Here is a 25,180-nt window from a genome sequence, read left to right as displayed (position 1 = left end):
CCGAAGCTCGAAGATTGGTTATAGCCATTTTACTCAAAGCTTCCCCAGGATCAAAAGGCAATGATCATGGTCTCTTCTCAATCAAGTAAGCACTGATAAAAACAGATACTACACTTGATCTTAGCCAAAAGGCCGAGAAGCGATCAATGACTGGATAGGATTTAAATTGGTTAGACCCTGAAAATGGGTGTTGGCTGCATGCAGAAATCATTATAATGAGCAGGCAACACATCAACATTGTGCTTCCTGCTCATTATAATGATTTCTGCTTGCAGCCACCACTCTCTGCCCTGTTTATTAGCTACATGCAGCAGCAGGAGGCCCAATATTGTTACTTACTTGCGCTACTTAAAGCTAGCCCGAAACTATTCAAGGGAAAATGCATTGCAGCTGGAGCAGGTGCTGAGAGTCATTCTATCGTTGAATCTGATTTGGGAAAAAGTAAGACATGGCTGACCACAGGAATGAGGGCACCCAGATTTTTGGACGGTGCAGTGGAGATCTTGTTGGATGAAATGGAAAGGAGAGACGCCCTGTATCCTCAGAAGGCCCTCCAGACACACGATGAGAAGTCGGTGGGAACAGATAACCACAGAGATCAGTGCCAGGAGCATATCCCCAATGAACCTGGATACAGTGCTGGAAGAAGTTAAATGATTTCACAAGAGTGGCCAAGGTCAGTGAATGCATTCATAACCTAACAACTGCAGCACTAGCTTCAGCCACTGCTCAATTCACTATACCCTCATCACTCACCTACCAATAATCCCCATCAATCAGGACTCATACCTAAATTAGATACTTCACCTTCCCCTCACACACTTAGCACTGTTGCAAGCCTCAAACCCCATATCTCACAGTTTGCATACACAGCTATTCAACCATGACAGCCATATCACCCAAACAGAGTGACAACAGTTACAGACCTACTTGTCATTATGGGAAGGGTCATTGCTGAGGTCCTGGCCAACAGCGGGGCTGAAGCCATTAGGTATCCTCATATCTAATCCTCCTTTTCACATCACACTTCTCCCTTATCCCACAGTCTCCCTGACTAAAGCTGCAGATGGTGTAATCACACATTTCTTACTTTTTCCTCTCTCCTCACCACAACCCTACCCTGTCCATTTTCTCTTACAGATGCCCAAGAACTGCAACCTGCCCAGTGGACAAAGGACAAGAAGACAGTGAAGATGAAGACACACAATCACTCGATTTCATATCGCAGCCACCAGCTTCGGTTAACTCCTGCTGCCTCTGATTAAGCGGCACCTTCCCTTGCAAGACAGAAGTGTCTCTGTAACTGTTGTCAATCGAGGTTTCACACTAGTTCTGCTGCATAGGACTCAGATGATGACTTCAATGGGTCAGACTATAGAAGAAGGCTGATGGTGTACACACCCAAGTGCTTGTTGCACTGGAAAGTCTGTCAGAAAGCTTGCATGAAACGCCAAGGAGCATGGAGAAGACCAGCACCAACTTGACACAGAGCTTTGTGCAGAGCTTGGAGTCCATACTTTCCAACATCTCCATCAACACACCTGTGGAGACAAATATGATGTAGCATCTGATGACCTGCTACAAAGGGATTTCCAGGGCGTTGCATCACTCCTGCAATCTGTTCTCCAACAGATATTTTGCCTAAGGAACCCCCCTGCGGCCATGGTCTCCTGCTAAGTGCCTTCCCCCACCCTATTCCTCCTCCTCACTTTTCTAGCAGCTTCTGCTGCTCAGAATGGCTTCTGCCCATTCTCCTAGTCATGCTCAATGCTAAGAGGAACCCTACTTGGCCATCTATGACTGGAAGCAACTGGTTTGTGCACATGCCTTTAAGCCACCAAAAAAACTTCTGAACCATCTAGACTACTGTAAACTATTGAAACTTTGAACAAATATGAACATCGCCCAAAATGCGTAAAATGGCAGCAATGGCCAGAGTAATCCAGCAACTAACCTGTAAGGAGCTCATGATCCCTTTAAATAGCACAGGTGAAAAGTCCTTCAGACCGAACATGTGTTCAGCTGTGGGAGTTTAATAGAGGATGTAGGTTGGAGTGTGGAGCTCCAAAATGGCAGTGATGGTGTCAAATCATTGTTGGACACTGATTGACATCATGATCTGCCTGCTCTGCAGGCTGCCAGCAAACATTAGGTGTAAGCACTCACCCCTTTACCAATATGGCTTTCACTGTGGATGCCATTTTAGAATCTTAAAGGACTTTGTTGCACCCAAAAACAGTCACTACTGAGCCCAATTTCAGTTGCAATACAACTGCATCCGAAAGCATCACTGATGAACGGCACAGTACACCAGATCAAATATGTTGCTTCCCTCTCAAATTACAATAATGACAATAATCCTTTAAATAATAATAATTTCCCATTATCGTTTGGAGAAAAAACATCAATTTGTCATTCTACCTCTGCATTACCTATATGATGCATTGACATATCTGTGAATGCTCCTTTCCAATTCTCTTCTGTTCTCAATATATATAGGGGACTATTTTAACTCTCCTCACTAGGCAGGAATGGAGCAGATCAGCTGTTAAAATGGAATGGCTCCATTCCTGACAATATTAAATCTTCACTGATTCCAGCAGCTGATGAAGTGCCCGGAGACTCTGGCATAAGAGTGGTGCTTCATTGCTAATCAGAATCCTATGCTGTCAAAAGGATCCCCAATTTTAACTGAAGCCTGAGCGGTGAAGCCAAGATGGCTTTCCCATTCGATAAAAGCAGGTCTGCAGCTGGTTCTTCAAGGATATGTATTATGTTCCTTGTGAGACCAGGAAGAGCAAGAATGCATTGGGTCATTCTACTATGTTAAAGGTTCCATATAACTGCAAGTTGATTTTGCTATCTGCAGTATGGGTTTTGGTGTAGCCATTCTACTAGTGATCTTGCTATTTGCATTATCCAGTACCACAGTTGAAGGCATTGGTGAATCACTTGTCATTATCTGGCAAATTGTCAAAACCTTTTGCATCTCCTCACTGCACACAACCCTACACCTTACACGGTACATCTTGATCTCAATCATGCCACTCAATAGAAATGATTTATATCTTGTTTCTCTCAGTTCTTAAAATAAGTTCTTTATGTTTCCTGCAAGTCTAACCAACTGTTTATCTTTCATGGTTCCACACGTAACCATTCTTTATGCAAAGAAAGAAAAGATAACTTGCATTCATATTGAACCTTTCATTGCCTGACAACATCCTAAAGCAGTTACTTTTGAAGAGTAGTCACTGTTGTTATGTAGGCAAATGCAGCACCCATTCTTCACACAGCATGGTGACACACACGCATTAAGATTAATGGCCATTTCATCTATTTTGATACTGTTTGAGGGATAAAAGTTTTCCAGGACACCAGAAGAACTCTCCTGCTCTTCTTCAAATAATGCCATAGCATATTTACATCCACCTGAGAGGGCAGACATGTCCTCATCTAAAAGACAGAAACTCTCATAATGCAGTATTCCCCAGTCTGCCTGATTATTGCCTGGATTTTGCAGTAATAATAATGGCAAAACTTTCAGTGTTCACAGTCATTCCTCCTCAGAAACTGACAGCAATTTATGGAATCTGCACAAGCACAGTTAAACACAGAAATTCAGAAGGTGCTGTCAGTGATTCTACTCTTCCCCATCTGGTGCACTGTTGAAGTCCCCCCTGACTGTACTCAAGTTGAAATCACTGAACTGACGAGAACTTGCCATTTTATGTTATTAGTCTCACCATAAAAACACTCCTCAATGAATGAAGTGTACCTGTGGTTTTTAAAGTGTACCAAGTTCATAATTACTGCTGAACAGTCTCACTGACCCTGAAAAACAATTTTATATCTATAGCACGTCAAATTTCTCCATGATGAAATAATTCACATTTTATAATTTTTTTAAAGAAAGATTGTTTATGATATTTCAATTTCCAGCTTAATTCTATGTGTATGCCGCAATCATTTATTTCGCATTCTATAAAATTTTAACTAAAACTGAAAAATTCAGTACATTTTATTTCCTGGTTTGCTGTCTGCGAGAATGCTTACCCTGCTTGATGACATCACTGTTGCTGGATGCCTGGAAATCCCTTTAACTTGGCGCCAGTTTCAAACAGACATCAGGCAAGGGAAGAAACAAGCAAGGGAAGGCACAGAGATCGCTAGATCTTTGTGGACAGCTTTCTTTGAAGTTAGTGACAAACACCGTCACTTCACCGCTGACCATGAAATCTGGGCTATTGTGCTTAGAAACTGGGTTAGGCAAGTTGCTATCAACATTATTAATCATCCAATGGCTACTAACTTCAAATAGAATCCCACATGTCCTTCATCATGAAAGCTGCCTCAAAAACTCAGTTTCCTCTCTTCTACCAGCATGTTTTCCCTCCACAACCAAACTCTATAAATCCCAAGTCCATCCTGGACTTGAATAATGGTGCCATATTTGTGCAGAATCCTCTAGAAGTTATCTGGCACTCCAGGACAAGAAATACTAAAAAAAAACTTGTCCAATATGAAATACTGCTCTCACATCAAGCATATATTCTCTGTCTCTGTCAATCGCTCTCTTTATTTTATTCATAACACCACAATCATTGGCCCTCTGAATTTTCCTTCACTATTCCTCCTATGCTACAAATAGGCCACCAACATGATCTTTCTCCTCCTTAAATCTTTACTACATTGAAATTAAAAGTAATTGCACAGTCTTCTATTCATAGTAGGCTTACTCAACCTCCTACTTCTTCTTAGTAACTCAAACCTGTGAATTTCCCTTAATCTTTCCTTCCTCTTGCATCCTCAGGCTTTGGGCACCCATGGTGGTGTCACCTGATTACTATTTCCTGATGTTCCTCATCTTCTCCTTTACTATTTTCAGTGTTAACACTGTCTGGACAATGTTCTTGTTCTTTCATTTTGGATTTCCAATAATACATTAAACAATAGTTAATCTGAAAAAGCAAAAGGAAAAAACAGTAAAAAAAAGTCTCTGGAATTTATTCCAAATAAATCCAACAGTGAATTTGCTGCTTGACTAACATTCAATTCAAGACTGCTGATATAAATGTACTTAGCTATGACATGGAGAATATTAAAGAGTTATTTGTTTAATGAAAGCCAAAGTAGGCTAATACTAATCTAATTTTCATGTAGTTTTTTTTTAAATTGAATGTATCTACCTTTTGGGCATTTTGTGAAGCTGCAACATGGAATGAACAAGTTGATACCTTCTGTGATTCTGTTCCTAAAACACCACTTTTGCCTACATCAAATATTTTCCTTACTCGACCTCTCTCACTTTCCCATCCAGACTCTCCTCATTCAGCCAGGACTTGTCCCTGGCTAGAAACTGCTGTGATTCTATGATTGGCTGAGAAGAAGTGTGCTGGTTTATGAAGGTCAATTACTGCCTGTACTTTTCCCTGTCTCTCCCTTCATTGCTGCACAATACACCCTCTAGTGGCTCAGCAGTGAACTACAAATTTTGCCCACAAAGAACAGGTTAGATTAAATCCCAGTCAATTCAGTGATTTGAACTTAGGACCCTGTGGTTGTCCATTAGTCCATATTATGTGTCAATATTACAAGCATCTTGGATTACTTGATTCTTTGATTACAAAACATTTTGGAATGTTCCGGTGCCATTCTCTTTTCTGTTACCCAATGATTCAGCAAAACTTAATTCCATTTGTTAAGTTGCAAATTTAGATTTTACTTTAGAAGAATTCCACCAATTATACAAATACAGTTTATAGACAGGATTATAGAATCAGTTGAAACAAAATCTAAAGTAAGCTTCTCACATAATTTTAACGTTCAGTTCAAGAAGGCAGAGTTAACTCCAAATGTCCAACAAAAATCTAAATAATATCTTCAATAAAAAGGTTTGCACAAATAAATGTTTTGGTAATGAATGATAGTATAATTATACTTTTTCTTACTTGGGCATATTACCTTCTTCATACTGCCATTTAACAATATTCACTAGGCAGTGAGAGTAAAACCTTAACACAGCCACATTACATAATCAGATAAAAAGTAATTAGAAGATTTAAGCAGTGTGCAGGATAGGGAAAAAGCAAATAAATTCCTAACCTGAATTATTTGTTGTAAATCTAATGAAATGATCAAGCATGTCATAATACAAATCACCACGATAATGACCATCTGTGATGTTAAACATGAAATATTGAATTACTGGTAAAAGAATTGCACACAGATGTTTGAAATATAGCAAGTTATTTGATAATATGCTTTTGTCTCATTGAGTTTTCTCACAATATTAATTCCTAACAAATGCCCTGTGAAACTGTGAAAGGCAATTAGTAGCTTTCCATTATTTGCTTTACAAGATATTCATATTAACACTTCCACCTCCCAATTTCATTGTCTTTTTGTTACTTCGATATTAACCCCCTCTTTCATAATCTAAGGACAAAAAGAATCAATTTCACCATAAATTGTGACATTCCAAGTATTATCCATCTCAACTATATTTTTATATCTAGGCAATTAAATCATATTTTAAAAGGCAGCAGTTGTGTATTCAGTGAAATGGTTTAAAGAATACTGGAATGGGTTAAAAGCTGAAATGTGCAGAATTGGGGTATAATGAGCCTGACTGAAAATAAAGAAATATTGCTCTGTAAACATCCTCATTACAGCTGATCCTGCCCATGCACGACAATCAACACAAACAAGGGTATGGAAAGGACCTAGGGAATTTTATTCGCTCAGCAGGGTCATTAGTTTAGTTGTGACTTTTATATTCATTTGCTTAACAAATAAATACTTCAGGGCATTAAATCTGAAACAACCTTATTTTGAATATATTAAAAATGACAATCAGTTGCTTTGCTCAAAATCCTGCGATAAGCAATTTTTAACAAGGTACCTTTCTGTCAACCTGTTAATTATTTTAATGTAAACATTTTATGTGATTACTGGCTGAATAATCAGAGCGATCATTGTTAAAATGTATAAAGCAAAAATAACAACCTTTGTATACCTAACATCCTACACAAAACAGTAGTCATCTTAATGGCTTGGAGGAGGAATTACAGTCACAGGCCAAGTAATAAAACAGCACCGTTACTCATGTATTAATAGGAATGAGTTTGAACATAGCCAATATCTTGTGTACATTTCAGGGCAATGGAGCTTGTATTGAGATACTTATCAAGAATCTATCAACACTTGTGATTACAGTGCTGTAGATGTTCTACAGACAACATCAAAGACTGCATATCTCACAGAAACATGGGGGATGAAGATACACAGGCAATAATATTATAGGAAGTACAATATGCAGCAGGCAAGACAAAGAGCACAAAAATCATTTGTATTTCACTAAGGGTTTTTTTGGCAAATTATCCACAAGTTAATGCTTTAGAACAGATAAACTATAAATGAAATATTCAATGACATCAATATTTCAGTTAAAAATCTGACAGCATTCACCAACCTCTAAATGGAAATTTATTTCAATTCAATGTACTGACAATTAAAAATTTAAAGGAAAGATATGTGAATGTTGAATCACAGAACTAATGTCTAGGGGTTCGTGAAATTATCTGGAAAATTAAATTCATGAGGAACAACTCTTATTGAAAACACCCACGTCACAATTCTTAAGCTTTTGCTTCGTTATTCAAGAAAAGTGTCTAATAACAAAAGATTAAATTAGATTCTAATGTCTAATCATCCAAACAGGGTCAACCTGTGCAAGTATGCAAAGGTTAAGCATAAGATCTGTTTTGTCACCTCAGGAGTGGCATGGGATGATGGTTTAAATGAGGCATGGAATGAAGGGAAAATGAAGAAGGATGAACCTGTATATTCAAATCAACAGCTGCAGGTTTCACTGAAGAAAGCAAACCACTGTTTCAGCTGCCATTAAACTAAGACCATGGGAACAGTTCAATTCTGGTGCTGCTTAAATTATGTATGCTCTCTCTTTCATTCCGTTAATTTAAAATTACACAAACAAAATAGCCATTGTTTTTTTTGTTCCTTTTGGAATAATATTGGCTTTGGTTTATTCTTTTACCTTTCTTTCAGGGCAGGAAACACATTATGAAGCTTCAACAATCACAAAGTGCACAGAAATCAAAGATGACAGATTGAGGGACCCTTAGCTCACCTTAGCCTTGGGTTTTAACCATTACTACTGTTGTAGCATAGTATTACTGACTTGAATAGGTGGTCAGGGCAACAGTTTGAAGCCAACCAAAGACTAATTCAGTATTTCATCATTAAACTGTATTCCTAAATAAGCACATTATAAATAAATATAAGTAGTTAAGACTTCCATTAGCATGAATTTAAAATCGGAATATTTATGCAACATTACCTAAATATATAAGATAGAAACAAAGGACAAGAGCGCATCGCATAGATTATGAACAGTAATTTTAAGTGTTCTTTTAATTTTTTTGTCTATTCATTACTTTTTTAAGCACAGATCAGTATACTACTGTATCCAAAGCTTTAACTGATTTTGAAGTATTCTTTCAATGAAAACAATTAAATATTGTGGTTTAAGAAAACATTCGTATGCATAGTGTTTTCTTCTTACACCATCTTAACAATGAGGTTATCTGACTGGCAATAGCAAGACTCATCTTAACTGCACAAGGCTTCAAGTGTAGACTATGCACTACAATGACAGAAATATGAAGAATTAGAAGGTAAATAAAAAGCAAAGACCCACCATGTCCTCTTTGCAGTGAGGCAGGCGACCTGTATATAGCAATAGGCACTGAATGGTGTTTGCTGCCATGAAAATGGTGAATATGGTGAGCTCCACCTAAGCTCGAAGCACTCCATGACACTCCAAAGAAACAGCTGAAAGTCAAAAGAACTATCCAAAATGCCAAATGAATACAGGTTGTGATAGTTTCAATGCTGGACTTCACTATTGCTCTCGGGCTCATGATGTTCCCTGAGAAAAAGATTTGCATCCCCCATGTAACAAATGTCACAACTGTAAACAGCCCATTATTTCAAGTCTGCCTCACAGTTTTCTATTCCTGCTGTCCTCTTCTGCTAGGAAATCCACAGCATACTTTAAAAATCCAGTCAGTGCAGTGTGTCTATTCCCAGCTAGAAAAACATAACTACCTGCATTTCCAGCAGTAGCTACCAGGTTCCTTTATGTTAATACTCCAATACATCCAGGACTGAGACTGCTGAGGTTTTTTTTCTCCTACATAAGGCACATCATCATCATCCACTGGGTATTCAATATCATTTAAATTTTACAGGATGGCACTTCACAATGCTGAAAGGGAAATTAAAATGCTTCCTCAATCCAGTTACAGCTTGGAAAAAAATGTAACACACAGCACAGCACTGTGTCTGACCAAAGCCACCCAATAAATAGCCTGCTCTTCAATCCGAATACAGTAGTCAGGGTACTGAGAATAATGCCAGAGGATATTCCTCACTGAATTGTGTACACTTATGAAAGGACCTGGAACAGACCATGCTGGTGAGAAGGCTATGCAAATCTGCAGTCTCAAAACAGCAAATCACTGAAGCTTGGATGCATTGCAGAGGAACAGCCTATTTTAAAATAGGGATACTGAAATATGCTAGGATATTCAACACTGCTTTTATTTAAAAAAGAAACTAAGACATGCAAAGTCCATAGCAAAAGAAAAACTGACAGAAACTTAAAAATGCTCACTTCGAATAATATTGCATATTATATTGCACAGTCAGTTTATGAAATAAATTCCTAATCTCCCCCAGGAAGACAGTGCAGAGGTTCCAATATCCTCAGTTAGTCCTTTACAATTTTTAAACGAAGGCAGGCACTGCTGTGATTGGTCAGAAACCTCCCTGCACGGTCCACCAGGTGCTCAATCCAAAGCTACTAAATATGCCTCGACACAAACTACTCATCCATCATTTTTGATGATCTTCTAATTGTACACTCATCTCCACAAAAGAACGCCTCTCTCCCTTTCACTGACAGATATTCAAGTGCACAGTGCTATAACAGAGAGGGAGACAATATCGCAGATAAAAGGGGAAAATTGTACGAAATATATATTTCCTTTTGAAAATCAGAAATTTTGCTCACTAGCATTTCTCAAAAATTTTTCTTTATTGTTTTGTTTTTTCCCAACACTGATCCTGCCAAACTCAATCTCCCCTGAGAAAGATGTGTTTATCTTGACAGGTGTTTGCGAGATCAGCAGCATCTCAAAGGCATTGTTATTCATTGCTTTGATATACAATAGAAAATCTGTAAATTAATGTACTTACTGTATTGCATTCTAAATAAAATTAAAGTAAGAAAGAGCAGCAGAATAAATAATTAATGTCTTTGCAATACTGCATGCATTCTAAATTTAATACATTCTTTGTAGGAGATGGGGCAATATCACTTCTCAATCACATGTAACTGAAGCAAAACTAAATGTCACATGATCATTGAGCAGGAAATCAACTTTATTTCTTAGTCCTTAATCCTCTAAAAGAAATATGTTCCGCAGTAGCTAAGCTTAACTTGGTGACTACTTAAATCAATTCTTCTAAGTAATGCTACCCAAATCTACACAAACACAATAGCATGGCAAGTACCTTGTTGGGAATATATTTATAAATGAGCTCTGGGACTAATTTTTATTAAAAATACAGGTCAACCATCTTTGCACTGAAACAGGCAACAAACATATACTTTTGACTCAGATTCATAACTTCTTTGTTTTACTAAACAGGTTTTCAACCTGCTGTAGCACTCATGGGTGTCTGCCTGAGATTCAGAGATCATTTCACAGTCCAGCAGTTTTTTTTATTTACGTCAGCATTGGTATGGATGAACCACATAAGGGACCAAAAGACTATTGACAGATTAGTAGAGCATCTTGTTAATGTTTTCTTAAACTCTTAATGGATTTGGCATGAGTACATGGTTATGAATCGAGAATACAGTGAGGTTCTACTAAGGGAGGGGTGAGATCTAATAGATGCTTTCTTCTGCACAATTAAGAGAAAATTTGATTGGATTTTGCTGATAAATATTTTTTTTTCTTTATTTAGCATGAACAAAATCCAAATAGCTTATCTTCAGATAGATCATGCAACAAAAAACATTCACACTTTCTTTCCATTCAGCCTTTTGAGAGTTAACCATCAATATTATGAGGTATTGAAGCCTCAGTTTAGTCATCCAATAAATATATGACATAGGGATTATGACACTAGCTTACATGTTTCTAGACTGCAGATTAACTATGCTACTTGCCGTAATATGCTTCCCCCTCTTCCAGCTTGGCTTAAGAGAATTAACATTTTTTCTACACCATTTTAGTTTGAGCTGTTGGTGCTACCAAAATAAGCTAGCTACGTTACTTCAACCTGTTGATCACAGGAACAGAGCCTCCAACCACCTCCAACTCAACTAGCAAATAACAAATGGATCAGCATAGCACATCTCCTGGATCCTTATGGCCTAGTGCAAATTACCGAGGAAGCTAACAGATTTTACTTCTCTGACAAGAGCCAAAAAGGAAAAGTAAAAATAAAACTCGATTATCACTGCAAATGTTACAGGTGGCGGAGGAGAAAGGTGGGTGGTTGAGGACTAAATAATGTTGAGAAAAAGGATTACAGTGTACTACTTGTGCATAGAGGAGAAGGAAGTAGGTGCCAAATGAGGGGAGGAATAATTTAAAGAGTGATGTAGGCTGATCGTGGTACAGGCAATTCCCCACTGAGTGCTGTGAGTTACTGGTTCATAATATCTGCTGCTTTTTAATGAGTGGCTGCTAGAAAAAATACTGATTAAAATCCCCATGTGTTATGTGTCTCAATAATCTTTAAATTCTCTCTATTCAACTCAAGTTATTTTAAACATAGTATTGCTATTTTTAAGCTGCCTGCAGCACAAATGATTAGTCTCTTGAGACTACAGTTGACATGAGGTATAAGAAAAATAGTACTTTTGACTAAAAAGAAAATAACACTTGTAATACTCATACAAATAATCATACTTCTTTTACTTATACTCAACATGGAGAGAAAATGGATAATAATTCACAGTAGAATTGTGCATGATTCAATTAGTTTTTAACAATCAACTCAAACAATAAGAAAAGTAGCAGGTGAATATTAAAGGGTACTCACAGTGCCTGAACTGAGAGTGTTAATGGAGTTCTGATCTGTTTGATGAATACTGGAGGACCTGCTTTTTGAGCCCTCTGCAGGCCACAAATTAACTTTTCCCTCACAGATAAAAAGCGAACAAGAGGCCATCAAAGCATTGTTTTAGAGATTTCACATACAAACCCACTTAAACAAATAGATACCTGTGATATTAAATCATTCACTTTAAAAATAAATTACAGCTGTTGTAAAAATGCTGTTATTGTGGCAATATTAAAAACTCTTGCATGCTGGCTTAGACTTGCCCAGCCTGATTCGTGTGAAATAATAAAAGAATTCAAAAAAGGACACCCATTCCCAAGGGAGAGTAATGCTGAGGAATGAGAATCATTTTTAAATTCAATACGTTTTCCTAACTTCCCTTCTGTTGGAACAAAATGCCGTTTTTTGGTGTCTCAGTAGAGAGGAAGCTATATTTTCAGTGAAGCTACGTACTTACACAGTGCCACGTCAAGCCATGAGGCTGACAAACAAAAATCAATGTTTTTGTCCTCTGGAACAAAGTAGTGAACACTGCATTGACTTGGCGTCAGCATAAATTCTAAGAATACAATCCAGCTGGGGTTGCACTACTTTATTGTTCAACACTGACCAAAGAAATTGCAAAACTTCAGGTTTTTAAAAGCATTTTCCAAATGAGGGTGAAAACCATAAGCAGTCGATTGTAAATATTAACAGATTCTGGAAACATTTTCTACGACATTAAAGTCAACTGCTTAAAGATGTTTCAATACTGCTTCTACCAGAGTAGAAGCTCTGACCAGATTTAAAACTGGGTGCCACCTTCAGAATCAAGTATTTTCTTACATTATCCCAGTGAAGCATGGTGACCTCCCCAACACATAATGCCACACAGTGCAGATTGACCAAATGTGGTACTGCACAGGTAAGATTCAAGTAAATACACAGTGCTTTGTATTCAAACTCTAGAACAATATTATGGTGAGCACGCAGAGGAGATGTACTCCAAGCAAAATGAAGTTGAAATCCCTCCTTTTATCACTTGAAATTATCCCTTAACATAATGGAGAAAGTTAATTAGGTAATTCAAACACTTATACATAAAGTGGTAATTAAAAATTATGCAACTATTTTATTTGAATTAATCCTAATAATGAAGAGCTAAGCACATATTTTTAGAGACATTATACTATTATGTACTGGAAATTTTAGAGGTTGTCCGGGCTTGTGGCCAAAATGGCAACTAGTTTTGCTCTTCAAGGTAGCATTTTGCGATCCGCATTAAAAACGAAGTGGGTCTCCCTGCTGGAAACACATGGGGTCTATTTAGACTTTCGGGTGACTGACCAGCGGAGTGCACTTTTGCGTACTGACATGACTCAGAAATGAATTGATGACCAGTGAGTTAACTAGTCATGTATTCTCGTTGGCATAAACATTTTTTTGAGGGTGGGATAGGAGGAGACTTAGTGCACACTATACAAATCATATCAGTTTGGATTGATATCTTCCTCTACAAGTGGCATCTCAATAAAGTGCTTTGACAAATAAAGATGAAACCTCAGAGAAAAGGAAAATGGACAAGACAGGCAACTAAATTATTTAACTGAATTAAAACAAACGAAATTGAAAAAAATTGGCCTTTTGACAATGAATGCATGATACTAGACTACATAAAAATGGGATAAGATAGATGGAATTCAACAAGAATATTGAAATATAAGAAACTTTGTTCTGGCAAATTAATATTGAATCAGCTTTATTCTCACTTTGTGCCTTCCCCACTATGGGCCAGATTTTGCTGTGAAATTAACAGTGAGGCTAACAGTGCATTCTGTTATGTTTGCCTAACTCACACAACAACTTCTGGCAACAACACACATGCAGTTAAACCCAAAAATTCAGAAGTTGCTGCCTGAGATGCACCCCTTCTCCACAAACCATTCTGAAATGGCATTTCACTGTCTAGCTCCCCATTCAATTGTATTGACTGGTGTGAAGTTCCTGTACTGATGTTATAGATGTGGACTTAACTTGCCATGAAAAGCACAGGCACAATGGGCTGAATACCTCCTTCTTTGCTATATCATTCTATGATTCTATAAAAATGCTAAGTCAAATCATTCCAGTGTAGGTACACTTTTAACACTGTTGTAATTATTATAACTTGTTTTACTTTTTCTTTCGGTCTCTTTTATCTATCTCATGTAATCCAATCTTTCTTTCCCTCTCTATATTTTCACTTTCTGTAGCTAATTTGACATTGAATTCACTTCCTGATTTAGACTCTGTACTACTCATTAATGATTCGTCAATCGGAATGGTTAAGGGGATATACCGTTACTTGCCCTGTTCACTCAGGTGCCAGATCGCCTGAAGAGGACGCCGCACTGTTTCGATGTCCCACTAACAGCAACTTGCTGTGAATAGCCCTATGAAAAATCTATGGGCAAATGTAAATGTAACAAGCACCTGGCTGGTGCCTTTCATTCACTGCTCACAACAACATTTGGCCCATCTTATGCTTTTGGCTTTCAGTTGAAGATGTGAAGCTTGCAAATTATTCCAGAGCTATGAGCAACATGTACTTTTATGCTGTAGGGTAGACCACCCGGCTGGTCATAGCTGTTCTTTGCCCTCTGTTCCTTTTCCCCAAGATTAAACAATCTATTGTATAAAATCCCTGTATGGTAATTCCATTGCCTCTTCCCCACCCCTACTAATTCATTTCAGGAACCTCATCTTCAAATGCTTCCAAAAACATAACCCTACCCATCTGTTACGACCAGGTGAGAAAGAGGTCTCAGGGTCCCTTCCAGCCTTCACCTGGTCTTACCGTAATAGGGACAGAAAAGAGAAGAAATAAAGTGGAAAAGTTTGAGGCAATATCTGAAGAGTATTTGTTATGGGTCTTTGAGCTCAGTATAGAGTCCTTGCTTGTAGGTAAATCTTGCTTTTCATTGGGGCCCAGTATTCTTCTTAAACCTTGTTCACTGTAAGAGACTTTTCTCTCGTGGGGTTCATGTGTTTTCAGTGGGTTTTTGGAATTCCGTGAGAAAGAGATGGGAGCAGACAGGAGAGGCTGCGGCGAGCCAGCCAGAAGAGGGCTTTTTCAATCCCAGAGCAAAGAGTTTTCTGCCAGTTCAAACACAGCTCTTTCCAATTTAAAACTCTCAGTTCAAACTCTGCAACAGCCGGTTAGTCACGTGACTAACTGGTCTGAACACATCAGTTTGTGGATTCAATTGGAGCAGGGGATAGCTCCTTTGTTCCAAACATTGTCTGTTAATATCCAAAAATGTCTTTCCAGCCAGGGATCTAGGAACCCCTTGTCACAGGCCTTCTCTTCTTCCCAGCAACAATTCAAAATTTAATGTCCATGTGGCAAAATTAATAATGCCTCATCCTTGGCAAGTGGGGGTCTGCATGACTCCATCTCAATGACTACCTTCGGTCTTATGTCTCTTCTCTCCTCTAACATTAGTATGCTCCTCATTGTTCATTATCGTTGCTTTTCTTTTTTCAGTCTTCTTGACCCTGCCCTTTGGAATTCCCTTTCTCTTGCTTCATCATCCCGCTTTTAAAAATGGACTGGAGAATTTTCAGCTACTTCTTCAGCTCTGCTTCCAAAATCTGTTCCATTTATTCTTTTGATTCAGTGTACATATTCATTTATGTCGCCTGTAAAGTGCTCTAGGACATTCATTCAATACTGAAAACACTATAAATGCAAGTTGTTGGTGTAAGCTAGCTGCAATGTTTTGTAACTTGTTTATTAAGGATAGCCCAATCTCATTCAATGTCGGAAATCAAAGTTGGCATTCTGAAAATAGAAAACAAGGGCTTGATTTTTAGACCCTGCCGAGGCTGGAATCGGAAGCAGGCAGTCACAACAAATAGCACCATTGGCCTGCATGCCAGTGGTCTGGCTCTATCCTGCCCTCAGGCCATTTCTGTAGAGGAGGAATTGGGAGATGGCAGGTGGGTAGCTGATGCAAGTAATAAAGAGCCGATTAAAACCTTTTAACAGAGGCCGACTGGGATTTGCAGTCTCCCTGCAGGTCTGCACAGGCAGCGTGGGTCAGTATAACTGCCTGGAGGCAGTCTCTCAGTGGCAGACCGGGCGTAAGTGTTTCAGGCAGCCCTAATGGCCTCCCACCCTGCCTGGGTGCTGCAGCAGCTGCAGGCCACCCTGAAGTGGGGTTCCTCTCCCACTGTGATGGGCTGGCGGCAAAAGTCATTTTTTAATTTATATTTGAACAAGTTGGAAAGAGGGTACCTCCATTTTGAAGTGCTCTCTTACTTACCTGCCATCACAGCCTTTGCTGCTTTCAAGCTCGTAGGCCTCTGATTGCCCTCCAGCTTCAAGAGCCCACCTGCCATCCTTAATTGGACAGTGAGTCCACCCTCTGGCCATTAATTGGCTACTTCATGGAAAATCACAATGAGTGACTGTTGCCCATCGCTGGACTGAATTTTGTTGAGCTCACGATGTCGGGATCTGTGGTGGGTGGTGTGGAAGGTAGTACCGGCAGCGGCCCGCCATGGAGCCCGACGTCAGGAGTCCTGGGCCCGATCTTCCCAGTGACGGCAAGGCTCTGTGGCGTGCCCCCACTCCACCCTCCCCGTGCTGCTCTGCAACGGGACACAACTTTAAATATTTAAATAAAGAGCATGAATACATTTAAATAAAATTGACCGCAATCTCACCGGCTGCTCAGGATCTTCCAGGCAGCGGTCGGCACTCGCGGCTTCACTTTCCTGTCTGAGGTGGGGAAAGGAGGAACTTAGGATTTTTAGTGTAGTGGGGGGTGGGGTGTGGGGTCAAATGTGCATTTCTAGTGTGGGAGGGAAGTGGGTGACCTCTGCACTTTGTATAGGTTGTGGGGAGCGGAGAGAGGGCAAATCAGCAATGTAAGTGTTTTGGAGGGGGGAGAGGACAACTATTTTATGTAAGCATTTTTTGGGGGAAGGGGCAACATTTTATTTGCGGTGTACTGGAGGGTATGAGTTTAAATATTAAAATTTAGCGGCAGGTCTGGTTGCCCTTTAATATTAGCGTCAGCACCTGTGCAGAGGCAGCTGATACTGTTGCTGGCGTCACAGAGCCCACCCCACCATGTGAATGGGAGGGGCGGCCCACTGGCGTATTATCGTGAGCTGCCATGCACTAGATCGGGGCAGCATGGCAGCGTGCAGCCCACATATCTTCGCCCGCCACCGCTCCTGGCGGCAGGAATGTTAAATCCTGCCCAGTGTATGCTGCTGACCCATATTTCAGCCTGATGGCTGGATTCAGAAGCCCACAGGGAAATTTTCCAGTACTGGCATTTGCCAAATGTCCCCAAATTAGGGTTTACCTCTAACATTTTAAAGTGATTCATTCACTAAATATTAAAGTGATACACATGTTGGTCCTCAACGTACTGTAACACAGAGAGGGAGGATATAAGTTGTAATTATTCATGTGCAGAGATCCTGGCTTCTATGAAAATCATAAGTGGAAGAAAAGAATTTATACAGAGTCCAGGAAAGGTGAAAAAATGGCACTCTTATTCAACTTCTAGGAATTGACTCAGGAGTGGCATTAGTCCACGAAACCTGGAGAATTTCTCATAGCCATCTTATTGTATAGGGAATGCTGCATAGCAGAAGGATACCTAAACCAGAAAATAACTTTATGATATGGTAATCAATTCAGTATTAATCAGGGCTTTGTGTATGTCACTAAAGATGCACTGTATCATTTTATCACGAGGGTGTTGCTAGGCACATATGAAAAAAACACATTTGTGAGAAGGTATCTTAAATATGTACCATTTTCTTAGTTTGCTGTCTATTCAGTAAACAGTAAAATACACTGCATTTTGGAAATAGATCAGTAAAGCCTATTTTAAAAAATCAACAATTTTAGCGATTACATCTTTGAAAATGCTCACAAACACTATTATCATGAAAATTGCAACAGACTACAATGATATCCTGTTGGCTAAGCCAATTCAAGCTCTTATTTACAGATGTCAGTTTTTACCTGACAGGAAGGTTTTTTTTCAATGTAATGGTAGTTATTTGGAAAGCATGAACAGAATTTTGCTCTGGAGTTATGATGATTCCCTAGGGTAATTCCGAGCAGATGGGGAATGAGAAATCAGCCGGGGGAGCTGCTCAACTGCAGGATTTACAAACGGAAGTGAAGGGAAGGACATAGAATATGTCCACTGTAACATTCAAATTAGGTACAAATGATGGGAAGCATCTAATTTGCACTCAAGCAATGTTGGTTGCTGTGCAATCTGTGTGTACAGGGTACCATGGCATAATGGGAATATTTCAAATTTAAGGCAACTATTTCTGCTTGTTGGCGACTCTAAGGCTAGGGGGCATAGACAAAACGTTAATGCCAGACTTTCAGGAGTGAAATTAGGAAACATTTCTACAAAGTGTGGTAGAAGTTTGGAACTCTGCTTCACAAATGGTGCAGTGCATCTTATAGATGGTACACACTGCTGCCAACATGTGTTGGTGGTGGAGGGAGTGAATGTTTGTAGATGGGGTGTCAATCAAACAGGCTGCTTTGTCCTGGATGGTGTCGAGCTTCTTGAGTGTTGTTGGAGCTGCACCCATCCAGGCAAGTGGAGAGTATCCCATCACACTCCTGACTTGTACCTTGTAGATGGTGGACAGGCTTTGGGGAGTCAGGAGGTGCTGCATTCAGATTCACTGCAGGATTCCTAGCCTCTGACCTGTTCTTGTAGCCACAGTATTTATATGGCTACTCCAGTTCAGTTTCTGGTCAATGGCAGCCCCCAGGATGTTGATAGTGGGGGATTCAGTGATTGTAATGCCATTGAATGTCAAGGGGAGATGGTTAGATTCTCTCTTGTTGGAGATAGTCATTGCCATGCACTTGTGTGGCGCAAATGTTTACTTGCCACTTATCAGCCCAAGCCTGGATATTGTCCAGGTCTTGCTGCATTTCTACATGGACTGCTTCAGTATCTGAGGATCGCAAATGGTGCTGAACATTGTGCAGTCATCAGCGAATATCCCCACTTCTGACCTTACGACTGAAGGAAGGTCATTGGTGAAGCAGCTGAAGAGAGTTGGGCCAAGGACACTACCCTGAGGAATTCATGCAGTGATGTCCTGGAGCCAAGGTGATTGACCTCCAACAACCACAACCATCTTGCTTTGCACCAGAAACGACTCCAACCAGCGGAGGATTTTCCCCCAATCCCATTGACTCCAGTTTTGCTAGGGCTCCTTGATGCCATACTCATTCAAATGCTGCCTTGATGTCAAGGGCAGTCACTCTCACCTCTGGAGTTTACCTCTTTTGTCCATATTTGAACCAAGGCAGTAATGAGCTCAGGAGCTGAGTGGCCCTGGCGGAACCCAAACTGAACGTCACTGAAGAGGTTATTGTTAAGCAGTTGCCGTTTGATAGCACTGTCGACGACACCTTCCATCACTTTACTGATGATTGAGAGTAGACTGATGGGGCGGTAACTGACAGGGTAGGACTTGTCCTGCTTTTTGTGTGCAGGATATACCTGGGCAATTTTCCACATTGCCAGGTATATGCCAGTGTTGTAGCTGTACTGGAACAGCTTGGTTATTACTGGAATATTGTCAAGACCCATAGCCGTTGCAGTATCCAGTGCCTTCAGTCGTTTCTTGATATCACATGGAGTGAATTGAATTGGCTGAAGACTGGCATCTGTGATGCTTGGGACTTCGGGAGGAGGCCGAAATGGATCGTCAACTTGGCACTTCTGGCTGAAGATTATTGCAAATGTTTCAGCCTTATCTTTTGCACTGATGTGTTGCCCCCCCATCATTGAGGATGGGGATATTTGTGGAGTCACATCCTCCGGTTAGTTGCTTCATTGTCCACCACCTTTCACAACTGGATGTGACAGGATTGCAGAGCTTAGATCTGATCAGTTGGTTATGTGATTGCTTAGCTCTGTCAATTGCATGCTGCTTACGCAGTTTGGCACGCAGGGAGTCCTGGGTTGTAGCTTCATCTGGTTGACACCTCATTTCGAGGTTTGCCTGGTGCTGCCCCTGGCATGCCCCCCTGTACTCTTCGTTGAACCAGGGTTAGTCTCCCGGCTTGACGGTAATGGTAGAATGGGGGATATGCTGTGCCATGAGGTTATAGATTGCGGTTGAGTACAATTCTGCTCCTGCTGATGGCTCACAGCATCTCATGGATGCCCAATTTTGCATTGCTAGATCTATTCAAAATCTATCCCATTTAGCACGATGGTAGTGCCTCACTACACGATGGTAGTGCCTCACTACATGATGGAGGGTATCCTCAATGTGAAAATAGGACTTTGTCTCCACACTGTGCGGTCGTCACTCCTACCAATACTGTCATGGACAGATGCATCTGCGCAGGCAGATTGGTGAGGACAAGGTCAAGTATGTTTTTCCCTCTTGTTGGTTCCCACACACCTGCCGCATACCCAGTCTAGCAGCTATGTCCTTTAGGACTCGTCCGGCTCGGTCAGTAGTGGTGCTACCGAGCCACTCCTGGTGATGGACATTGGAGTGCCCCACCCAGAGTACATTCTATGGAGTAGGAAGCTTAGTTCAGGACCAAATAGAACACCAAGGTTACAAACAGTCTGGTTCAGCCTGAGACAGTGGCAGGGAACAGGGTGGAATCGGTGGTGAGGGAATGGAGTTTGTGGTGCGAGCCAAAGACAATCCATTTGGCCTTCTCAGGGTGGGCAGGGGGGGGAATTTTCCCATGGACTTGAAGGTGGGGGTACAGGAAAATTCTGGAGGAAGAGGATGCGTGGGTTTCTCAAAGTGTTCTTGCCTCCTCGCACTTTTCCCAGAGGCTTCAGTGTGGTGAAAGCAGCAGGGAGAAGCCAATTAAGGCTCATCAGCAACCAATTAGTAGCAATTTTCCAGTGAAAATAAAATTTTTACCACCATCGGCACAGGACTCCTGCTGTGTCTGCAGCTCATTAGGTAACAGGAGTCACATGCAGAGCAGGAGATCAGAGTGCCATGATAAATAAATTAAATCTACTGCCTAAAGATGCAAATCAGCAACCTTAGGGCCTACACAGTCAAAAGTTTGCAATTTCTTGCTAATGTCCTTGAGATTTGCAGGAAGGAATTGTGCTGTGGTAAGGAGGTGGTGGCCATTGCCTTCAGCCATTTCACTGCTCCATTTGTCCAGGCCCCATGCACACCAGCAGCACTCTCATTGTATACAAAGTGAAGGCTGCTGGCCTTCAGTCTCATGCATTGACTCACCCTCCCATCTTCACAATCTGCTTGTCATTCCTAATTGGGCACCTCCTATAAAATTATCCCACAAGGTGCACTGTTGCTGTGAACGGAATCAGGACCCAAAATGGTCCCGAATGCCAAAAATTTTCGAAGTTCAGAAACTCAAGGCTGGAATGTTCTACTAAACACAAAAATGTTCTGAAAGACATTGTACTGAAATCTTGTAAGTGCTGAGATATTTTAAAGTACTGTAAATAAATCTCTTGTTGATTTAGAACTAATGCTATATCTGCATTGCTCGGAGATAAATCAGATATATAAAATATCCAGCAAAACTGGTGAATATGTAACAGGGTGTTGTCAGCATATATGTGTCTTCACATGATGTCACTGAAGGGCAGAATATAGATGAGAAACTGGAGGGGGCCAACGATAGATCCTTGAGGAACTCCAGAGGTAAAAGTGTAGAGGCAAGAAGAGACCCCATTGCAGGCAATTCTCTTGCTCCAACTGGAAAAGTAAGAGGAGGATCAGACAAAGGTCGTATCACTCAGCTGGCAAACAGAGGAAAGGTATTGGGAGAGGAATGCATTGTCACCAGCATCAAAGGATGCAGAGAGTTCGAAAAGGAAGAGGAGGATAGTACACCACAGTAAGCTTAGAGCCCTGTTGTTGCTGTGCAATGGGTAGAAACCTGATTGGAAAGATTCAACTATGGAGTTGTTGGAAGATGGGCATGGATTTGAGTGGGGCATGACATGTAATTGCTTTGCAGAGTAAAGGGAGATTGCAAATGGAACTGTAGTTTGCAAGAACAGAAGGGTCAAGGGTGATTTGTTTGAGGAGGTTGTTAACAGCAGACTGAAAGGGAAGGGGATAGTACTTTAGAGAGGAAAGCATTTACAATATTGGCTAGCATGGGGGCCAGAAAGAGAAGTTGGGTGGTCAGCAGTTTAGTAGTAATAAGGTCAAGGGAGCAGGAGATGGGTTTTATGCACAAGATGAATTTCAAAAGGGTATGAAGGGAGATAGGAGAGAAGCTAGAGAAAGATGCAAGTTCCGGGCTAGGACAGGGGAGAGGGCTTTAAAGAGACAGTTGGTGCCAAAATTGGAAAATTCAGGCACATATTTTCATTATTAAAGTTTGAATTTCATAAGACATGTGACTCATTTTTGTAATAAAAACAAGAAATGCTGGAACCACTCAGCAGGTCTGGCAGCATCTGTGGAAAGAAAAGCAGAGTTAACATTTCAGGTCAGTGACCCTTAGACCTGCTGAATGGTTCCAGCATTTCTTGTTTTTATTTCAGATTTCCAGCATCCGCAGTATTTTGCTTTTATTATGACTCATTTTTGTGATGTATACATTGTTCTCTAGTTGGTGATTTGGAAGAAATTTTCAGGCGATGTGGGGAAATGACAATATAACTCTTAGTCGTTTGGTAGCACAGAACTTGAATATTGCTGAAAACAGAGACATTTTGTTGAAACTTTTTGTCTTGCACTCATCAGGACAAATCGCAAGAATATCAATATAAGGGAAAGCAACAAATTTACACTATATGAGAAGAGAGTGCTGATTGGTTGGCAAGTGGACTCTGATTGGTAGAGGCGTTACCATGAAAAATGCACCAGTTTATGCTGACTGACAGTTACCTACCAAACGTTGCTTGAAATTTAAACCAAGCAGCTTGACTTTGATTGGTCATGGCATTGCCCTGAGAAATGAACCAGCGAATGGCTGTCACTTATCTTGTTTAGCTGAAACAGATGCAATGTGTGTACATGTTCTTTCTGCCTGCAAAGAACAGGACTCTGTGTATTAATATATGCAGCTTCCCATACGTGCAAATGCGCCACACTGCGAGCCCTACTGACAATCTTAAATTAGTTGTCAGCGTAATTTTTTGCACACTGAGGATTATTTCGCAAATGTTGTCCAATAGTGCAATCACATCGAATGTTGAACATTGTGGCAGGAATATTACGCCTGTAAAATGGAGCGGAAGGCTCGGGGGGCCCTTCCCAACCCATACTCGCCGCCACTTTACGCAGGTTGGCAGCGGCAAAAATGGCCTACCTGCCCCAGGCCAATCAAGGCCCTTAAATGGCCACTTAACAGCCACTTAAGGGCCTCCGCCTGCCGTCATTTTACCCGTGTCAAGCGGGCGGCCCAGGCCTGTGAAAAGCTGCCTGTTAAAAGCAGATGGCTCTCTGACGGCCTGGGGGAGAGGCCCTCATGGTCAGGCACCCTGTGCCTGAAAGAGGGCCGCCCCCGCTGCCCCAACTACCCCCAACATCTAACATGACCCCGTCTGCCCAATTGACCACCCTTGCCTCACCGGAGTCCGATTGATCAACCCCGGTGAGGCACCAAAAACTTACTGTTCTGGATTCCCCAACATCTTCATCTTGAAGCTGGGCTGCAGTCCCAGCAGTGGCCTGCTTCCTGCCTCAAGCAGGTGGAAGTCCCACCTCAGAACAATTAAAAGCCGGGGACTCGCAAAATGTGGGTCAGATCCCCAGACCAGGCAGTAGCAGGATTGCCATCGACTTTTCAGTCAGTGGACGGCTCCTGTCCACCAAGGGTAAAATCCTGGCCTGTGTTTTGAGTTTTTCAAGCATGGGCTGGTTGAGTACAGTCTGTACCTGGCCCATTGCGAACAGCGGAAGGACATGTTGTTTGATACGATCCGCCAATCTTTGGGACGTACAGCCTATATACCTTAAATTTTACTGGCATTGAAATTCATATATCATATTACTCATTTGTGTGATAGGTCGAACGTCTTTTTGGCTTGACGGCAGCATCCTGTTAGTGGCAAACACCACACGTTTTGCTACTGCATAGTAGCAGGGTGAAACAGCTAGCTTCACCTGTTGCTCAAATTTTTGGGATACATTACCCTTCCAGAGTAATCTGAGCCAGACTGGGCATTTTTCTGGGCCGAAAATGACGGCCATAGGCCCGTTCATAAGTTTGCACAATATACAGCAAGAAATTATCTGATCGGGTAGCCATTGTCATGCCTGATGCCTTTGATTCGCCCTATTTCAGCATCAAACTTGCATGGTGAGCAAATGGCTCGGGCTCTATTTATGAGATTGCTGATAAGGCCAATCTTATAGCGCGTGGAACTGTAGGAATCCCTACGCGTGTACTGACCAGTGAAGCTGGGCTCGTGGCAGACCGTGGTAGAGAAACCCCTTATCAGATTTCTCAACGAGTACATCAAGGAAAGGGAGCTCATTTGACTGTTCCATTTCAAAGGTGAATTTGAGCACAGGATGGAGCCCATTAAGAAATGTAAGGAAATTATTACATGTAGCTGAGGATTCAAATATAGCAAATGTATCATCTACATATCGGAAATATGCAAGAGGTAGGCAGTTAGGTGTCTTTAGGTGTCTCTGTTTCAGCAATATAACTTTTATTTTGATGAGTTATTATTCATTAAATAATTTAACACTGTGTTGAGCACTGAACTCATAAATCTGTGCGCAATAAATTTAGAAAAACGTTATTCTCTTAGTGAATAAGCTATCTTGGTAGCTGTGAACAAAGGTTCCCTTTCTGTCAAGTCTTAAATAAACTGGATATACCTACTTGAAGACAATAATATTAACTTCGTAGTCAAGAAGATTAAACCTGGTTAGCAAATATAAAGTGGTCATTTAATATCGTTAATGACATCTTATTTAGTTTGCTTTTGGCTATGCACTTGCCTGCATTTATCATAAATCTGAAAATAACATATAACTGAAATTTTTAGACATC

General features: G+C 40.8%; 1 protein-coding gene and 1 pseudogene across 13 annotated transcripts in view; both read right to left on the bottom strand.

Annotated features, from left to right (window-relative positions):
• Positions 1-25,180, bottom strand: part of nrxn1a (neurexin 1a) — a 2,153,831-nt gene that overhangs the window by 670,922 nt on the left and 1,457,729 nt on the right. The window lies entirely within an intron of this gene.
• Positions 36-144, bottom strand: LOC137376831 (U2 spliceosomal RNA; annotated as a pseudogene).

The sequence above is a fragment of the Heterodontus francisci genome, chromosome 13 (genome assembly GCF_036365525.1).
Source record: "Heterodontus francisci isolate sHetFra1 chromosome 13, sHetFra1.hap1, whole genome shotgun sequence".
Lineage (NCBI taxonomy): Eukaryota > Metazoa > Chordata > Chondrichthyes > Heterodontiformes > Heterodontidae > Heterodontus > Heterodontus francisci.
This window is presented reverse-complemented; position numbering and strand designations above follow the sequence as displayed.